The sequence below is a fragment of the Heloderma suspectum genome, chromosome 4 (genome assembly GCF_057233095.1).
Source record: "Heloderma suspectum isolate Gila_16-S chromosome 4, 16-S_ref, whole genome shotgun sequence".
NCBI classification, from domain to species: domain Eukaryota; kingdom Metazoa; phylum Chordata; class Lepidosauria; order Squamata; family Helodermatidae; genus Heloderma; species Heloderma suspectum.
Window position 1 is genome coordinate 110,826,069 of NC_139461.1, and position 7,234 is coordinate 110,833,302.

Sequence of the window (7,234 nt, forward strand, 5' to 3'; positions counted from 1 at the left end):
TATTCAACCTGTATCTTTGTAAATTACTGCAACTATTACAATAAAGCCTAGGGCACAATCTTATGCATGTTTAGACCGAAAAAAATCCTACAGCTCCCAGCATTTCCCAGCCAGCATGCTGGGAGTTGTAGGACCTTCTTTCTGTCTAAACATGCATAGGATTGCACCTTTAATCTCCAGTGATCCCATTCAAAATAAATGCTTGCACCTCTGGAGTTCTCGCTGCTTTGGAGTGCATGTTGGTGACACTACGCATATTTAAACTGTATACAAAGCAGAGGTGAGGAACATGTGGCCCTCCTGATGTTGTTGGACTGCAACTCCCATCAGCATCAGCCCAGCATAGCCAACAGTCAGGGATGATGGGAATTGTAGGTCTTCAGTTATTAGGGTTCCCCACCACTGTGATAAGGTATTGATAAGGGTAAAACAATCTAAAAATATATTGTGTCATTGTTTTTAAAGCAAATATTCTCTGCCATGGAAGATGTTAGCAAGCCAATAAAAGCTCATTACTTATCTCCCATGTTCATTCCAGTTAGACACAAATATTGTATTTATACAAAATAAGCAAAACTTATTTTTGCTTGTTTAGTTATAAATATAATATATTGCTTTTGAGTGCACTTTTGATTTACCTAATTCCCAGCTGTAAAAAGCATTTTTCCAATATAAAAGCAAGGTGAATAGAATGCCTTGACCCAAAATATTAACTAGTTCAGCAAAAAGAAACCACTCATGTGTGAAAATGACATCGATATACCTTTAAGACAAAGTAACGGGGAGGAATGAGATGAGTCTTTAAAAAGCTGTAACCCATGTCCTTTACAGGCAAATAGAACTTTTCCCTCAGAAAACTTTTCACAAAATATGCGGACAGATTTTCTCTGTAAAAGTCGCCCAATGGGCTTTTCTTTTCCTATCATCATAAGTGCATCATAATCTCCTGTCGAAATTATTAATATTATCACCTGATATCAGTATCACCCATCGCTAGTTCTTTATTCCTTCCTTTTCAACTATTTTCATCATCCACAAACCAAGATGGTATGACTCATTCCTCTTCCATTTTTACTACCGTATAATTAGGTATGGCGGAGAATTCCGCCACTGATTTCAGTGAGGCCGAATGCACTGGCATTCGGCCCCCCAAAATCCGTGGAGGAACGGCCTCCCACCCCCCGTCACCCCCCGGAATCCCCCCGGAATGAAACTTACCTGGGGCTCCGCCAGCGGTGCCGGCTCCACCAGCAGCGGCGGCGGCTGGTCTTTCAGCCAGCTGCTGCAGCCGCCATTTGCGTCCTGCCAAGCTGCCGTGATAGGCTACGTAAGTATTTACGTAGCCTTTCACAGCAAAGAGCACGGACGCAAACGGCAGCTGCTACGCCGTTTGTGCCGCTGCTCTTTCCATGTTAGGCTACGTAACTATTTATGTAGCCTATCACGGTAAAGGCAGCCACGCAAATGCCTAGCCAATCACAGAAAGCCTTATGTAGCCTATCACGGAAAGAGCAGCAGCACAAACGGCGTAGCAGCCACCGTTTGCGTCCCTGCTCTTTGCCGTGATAGGCTACGTAAATACTTACATAGCCTGTCACGGCAGCCTGGCTAGACGCAAATGGCGGCCGCTACAGCGGCCGCCATTTGCGTCCACAGCAGCCTGGCCACGGACAGAACTCTGGCTGCGGACGGCCCTGGCCAGCGGTTCCGCAGAGCTGCTGAGGAGCGGAGCCGGCCAGGGGGGATCCTGGGGGGAGGGATGGAGCACCTCCCCCCCACCATGGAAGCCCCATAATGGAACAAGGTAGGGGATTCGTACATCCCTACGTATAATCATGTAGATTGTAGTCAGTTGATTACATCTGCATGTATTTGCATATTATAAACATTCAGGGGCATCGTGAAAACCGGCTCGCCTGGGCATGGGTCCCGGACCTTTTTGAGCTGTGCCCCGGATCTTTTGAGCTGTCTAATTGCCATTTGTTTTTACATTTTCCCATTGACTTGCATTGGAAAACAAAAACTTTATTGTAATAAAGTGCATATTTATGTGTGTATCTGTTTGTACACATATATTTTTAGATATATTACTTAAAATATACAAATGATTTGTTCCTGTTTTTATCCTTTTCTTAAACTTTTTTTTCTCTCCCCTTTTTATTATTATTATATTATTAATATCATTATGGGATTATTATTACTATTCCTTGTTGGCTAAACCTTTAATGTTTACTAATATGCGTTAATTGAGTGGTGGTTTATTGCCAATGGAAATTGACTGTTTGCTTCTATTCTTGTGCTATAAGACTGTTTGGATATTTGGTTTGTTCTTATTGAAGTTTAATATAATTCTTTTCTTTTGTCTTTTTTTTTCTTTTCCTTCTTTTGCTGTCCTCCCTTTTTTCTTTTTCTTAGAATATTGTAATGTTGGAAACTGAAGATTCTGATTATATTGTTGGCAGTGTTTATTTCATGTATAAAAATAAAATTAGATTCCAAAAAAAAGGAAAACAAAAATGGCCATAACTGTTTGAGTTTGTATGATAAATACATGAAATTTGGAGGCTTGGTAGCCCCCACGCAGCTGAGTGAATAAGCCAAATTTCAGACAGGTAGTTCCAGTGGGTTTTGTGCTAATCACAGGTCAAATTTGCTATTTTCAAGAAAATGTGTCAAAGCAAAGACATATTTTTTTTGTGCTTCCACATACGTGCATGGAATTTGGGGACCTGGCAGCCCCTATAGAAATGACTGAGCCTGCCAAAGTTCAGACAGGTCTAGTGGCTTTTGTGCTGGCCACAGGTAAAATTTGCTTTTTCCAAGAAAATCTGTCAACGTAAAGAGCTACCATTTTTTTGTGCTTCCACATAAATTCATGGAATTTGGAGACCTGGCAGGCCCTACAGAGCTGACTGAACCTACCAAATTTCAGACAGTTAAGTCCAGCGGCTTTTGCACTGGTTTTGCACTGGAAAGTTTCCTTTTCTCAAAGTCTAAAACAAAAAGCAAAAACTGTCAACCCACCCAGGGGATTAGAGATCCTAATCAGAAGGTGTTTAACATGACCATTAGGAGGTCACTATCCCTAATCTCTGGGGGGGGTGGGGGGGTGAGGTGCAAAAAACCTCTCTCCCCCTACTTTTCTGCTCTTACATGTCCAATGTTGGGAGCTTGCCTGCAATGAAATTTTAGCTGTAGGACTCAAATAATCCCAAAGGGAGGGTTAGGACTATGTGGCGTCATGATCCAGAAACTTCTGGGGCTTTTAAATAGGTTCTACAGTTTTTAAAAAGCTAGAAAAAGCCCTCAGCCACCTCACTTCATAAAGTTCATTTAAGTACATGCAACCCTTACAAACCCTCCGTTGTTGTTCAGCCATTAAGTCGTGTCCGACTCTTCGTGACCCCATGGACCATAGCACGCCAGGCCTTCCTGTCCTCTGCTCTCTCCCGGAGTGTGCTCAAGTTCCATTACAAACCCTCCACAGCCTCCTAAATTTATCTGAAGTACTACCTCTCTGAAAGGAACCACTTGGCTTAGGGAATTCTCTCTATGCCTGCCCACCCCTCTTCACATTTCCATTCACCATTCTTCTTTTCTTCTTCCCTCCCCTATCCTGTTCTTTCTTTCTCTCTCTTCTTTATTCCACCCAGCACATATCTCGGAGAATTCTTAAAGAGAATTCTCTTCGGTGGGCAAGAGAAGTTCTGAACTGTATTTGACTTTATACAAACAGACAAGAGGGCTGGTTGGTTTTTCTCCTCCTCCTCACTCAAGTCTTTGAGAAGAGTGGGTTCACATGGTTGCACAGAAACAACTCTGGGGCTGTTTTGTTTGTCAGTTGCCATTATCCAGCAATAGGTAGGGATGGCGGAGAATTTCTCCCCGAAACTTCGGGGGGCCGAGCGCCAACGTGTTCGGCCCCCCGAACAAGTTTCGGGGAGAAATCCTCCGCCCCCCCGCCCCCCCCCCCCGGGACGGGACTTACCTTCCCTGAATGTCCCTCCCGGCGGCGGGTCCGGCGGGCGGTTCGTCCGGTGTTCGAGCGGGGCGGGAGCGGCAGCCGGTCTTTCGACCGGCTGCCGCCCCCGCCATTGCAATGAAAGAAAAAAAAAAAACGTCCCCTGATAGACTACGTGACGATTCACGTAGCCTATCACGGCAAGATTTGCAAAGTCAGCCGTGATAGGCTACGTGAATCGTCACGTAGCCTATCACGGGTGACTTTAAAAAAAAAAAAAAGTGTGTACGGATAATGGCGGCCCCCATAGGGAGCCGCCATTCCCCTTCCTTATTTGGTCGCTGTAGTCTACGTCAATGTTTACATAGACTACGGCGAAAATAAGGGCAACGCTATTTGCGTTGCCCTTATTTTCGCCGTAGTCTACGTAAACATTGACGTAGACTACAGCAACTAAATAAGGAACGCGAATGGCGGCTCCCTATGGGGGCCGCCATTCGCGTACGCGCTTTATTTTTTTATTTTTTTAAAGTCACCCGTGATAGGCTACGCGACGATTCACGTAGCCTATCACGGCTGACTTTCCAGATCTAGCCGTGATAGGCTACGTGAATCGTCACGTAGCCTATCAGGGGACGTTTTTTGTTTTTGTTTTTTTACTTTCGTGTTCGCGGCCGGGCGAGATGGGAAGCCTCCTCCCTGGCCTGAATTTCGGCCGGGCGAGGCGGGAAGCCTCCCCCCCCGGCCTGAACTTCGCGGGGGGAGCAGCGAAGCGCTCCCCCCCACCGCGAAAAAGCTGCGAGAAAAAGTGACTTTCGTTCACCCCTAGCAATAGGAAGGGCTGTAACTCAGTGGTAGAGCACCTGCTTGGCATGCAGAAGGTCCCAGGTTCAATCCTCGGCATCTCCAGGTAGGGCTAGGAAGGAATCCTGCCTGAAACCCTGGAGAGCCACTGCTGCCAGCCAGTGTCAACAATTCTGCACTTGATGGACCTAGGGTCTGACTCAGTATAAGGCAGCTTCCTTTGTTCCTGTGAACAGAAAGCTTTAATTTAAAAAATAGGAGGTTTTGGTTTGTTTTTTAAGTGGAGGGGAGAGAAATATTGTTAATTTATGCAATCCTATGTATGCCTACTAAGAAGTCCCATTATGTTTAATGAGGCTTACCCTCAGAAAAGTGTGCATAGGATTCCAGCACAAGTTACTTTTGCAGGGAGGTTTGCACCTTGATGTTCGGCACGTTTACTCAGAAATAAGTCCTGAGTTGTGAGCATGGTACTGCAAGCTTAATACAGTGCCTACCCAATTCCGTGTAATGAAATGACTACCCTTTCAGCTCAGTCTTAGGCATGTTTTGTCATTTGTGGGTTTGGGGTTTTTTCCATGAACTCTAGCTTCAGTGGTAAGGAAAAGGCACTTAGCATATGCTCAGCGTTTCTCCATAACTTAGCCCTAGTTTTGAAAACAGACTTATTGGCTGAATCCTGGTGAAGTCTTGGCACAAATAAAGTTATGGGAAGGAAGATACAATGAGAGCTTGTGCATAACAAGGAGGAGGTAGAGAGGAGTTGCACAAAACAAGACATCTGTTTTGATGAAGAGTTGCTGGAGGATGGTAGGATGGGGGGGGATGGTTGCATGGAGGGGAATAGAATTGGTAGGGGGAGAATGTAAGTGCTCAGTGGTGAAAGAAAAACATTCTGCACATGCTCAGAGGCACTCTATATTTAAGAACATAAGAAGAACCGTGCTGCATCAGACCAAGGCCCATCTAATCCAGCATTCTGTTCATACAGTGGCCAACCAAATGCCCATAGGAAACCCACAAGCAAGACATGAGTGCAATAGCACCTTCCCACCCATGTTCCCCTGCTGCTAACATTGGTGAAATGTAAATAAATTCTAGTAATTCTAAATTTGCATGCAAGTATATCCTTCAGAAACTTTGCAGGTTTCTTGCCTGGGGGACACCTCTAATGACCTGTGCATTTTCATACAAATTTACCCAAAAACTGTTGGAGAAGGGGTGAATGGAAGGGAAAGCAAATCACTCCCTCCCCCAAATTGGAGAACTCCCCTTCCACATGAACTATCCTTCTGAAACTTTGCTGGTTTCTTACTTAGGGACAACTATAGGCTGTCTGTAATTTTCAGAACAATGGTCCACAAGGAACATAGGGAGATAAGTATGTCCTCTTTTGAGGAATGCAAAATGTCAAGGCTACCCTTGCACTAAAACCCTTGTGGCTATCATTCTGAAAATTTGGCAGACATGATCTCCTCTGATGGGGTAATCAACCCTGAAATTTTTATTCACTTCTTCCAAGTAATAAAAATGTTATTGGCAGTTCCCTTTAAATCAAAATATAAACTCTGCACCTATTTATTTATTTTTCTGACATTGGGCAGGTGTAATCTCCTTCTAGGGGTCTACTATGCCTGAAATTATCATCCAGTTCTGACCAAGAGAAAAAAAGTTTTTTTTTCTAATTTCCTGTGGTAGTCAACAGGAAGCATAAAGACTAATTTTTCCAAACCTTGACTCAGGTTTGGTGCTGAGCTGAAGTGGTCCGATTAGAAATTGGCCTGAGCAGAAGCGGGATGTTTTCCAAAACGCTGAATCGGGGTCTGAGTTGAAGTGGGGTGGGTGGTCAGTACACACTTCTTATGTATGTACGTATGTAATCTATACACACACACTAGACGTGCGCTTAGGCTCAGATATATATATGCACAAATTTTTGTTATGGGCCTGTGCCCTGGATCTTTTAAGAACCTAGCAACGGCCTTGTAAACATTCTTTGTGATGATGCATGCAAATATAGCAGCAAACCACCTTGGAAGAAGTATTCTCCACTCTCACACAGGAGGAAATCTTCCTCTTTAAGATGGGGCTTGCCATTGCATGATTTAAAACTTTAAAAAAATCCAGTGACCAATTAAACCAGGGGCACCTTTTTAGTCAATCAAAACGTTTTCAGGGTGCAATCTTGTGCATGTTTAGATAGGAAAAGTCCTGCAACGCCCAGCATTCCCCAGCCAGCATGGCTGGCTGGGGAATGCTGGGAGTTGCAGGACTTTTTTTCAGTCTAAACGTGCATAGGATTGCACCCTAAATTGATTAATCTCCAGGCTCTGGTACCGATTACTCTCATTAATCAACTAAAGGTTGCAGCCCTACATGTACTGTTAAAAAGTTAACTGCCCTTTTGTTGTTCGCAGCGCAGCTGTTATCTGAAAGATGTCCAGGAAAGGCAAATAATCGTACGCTCCG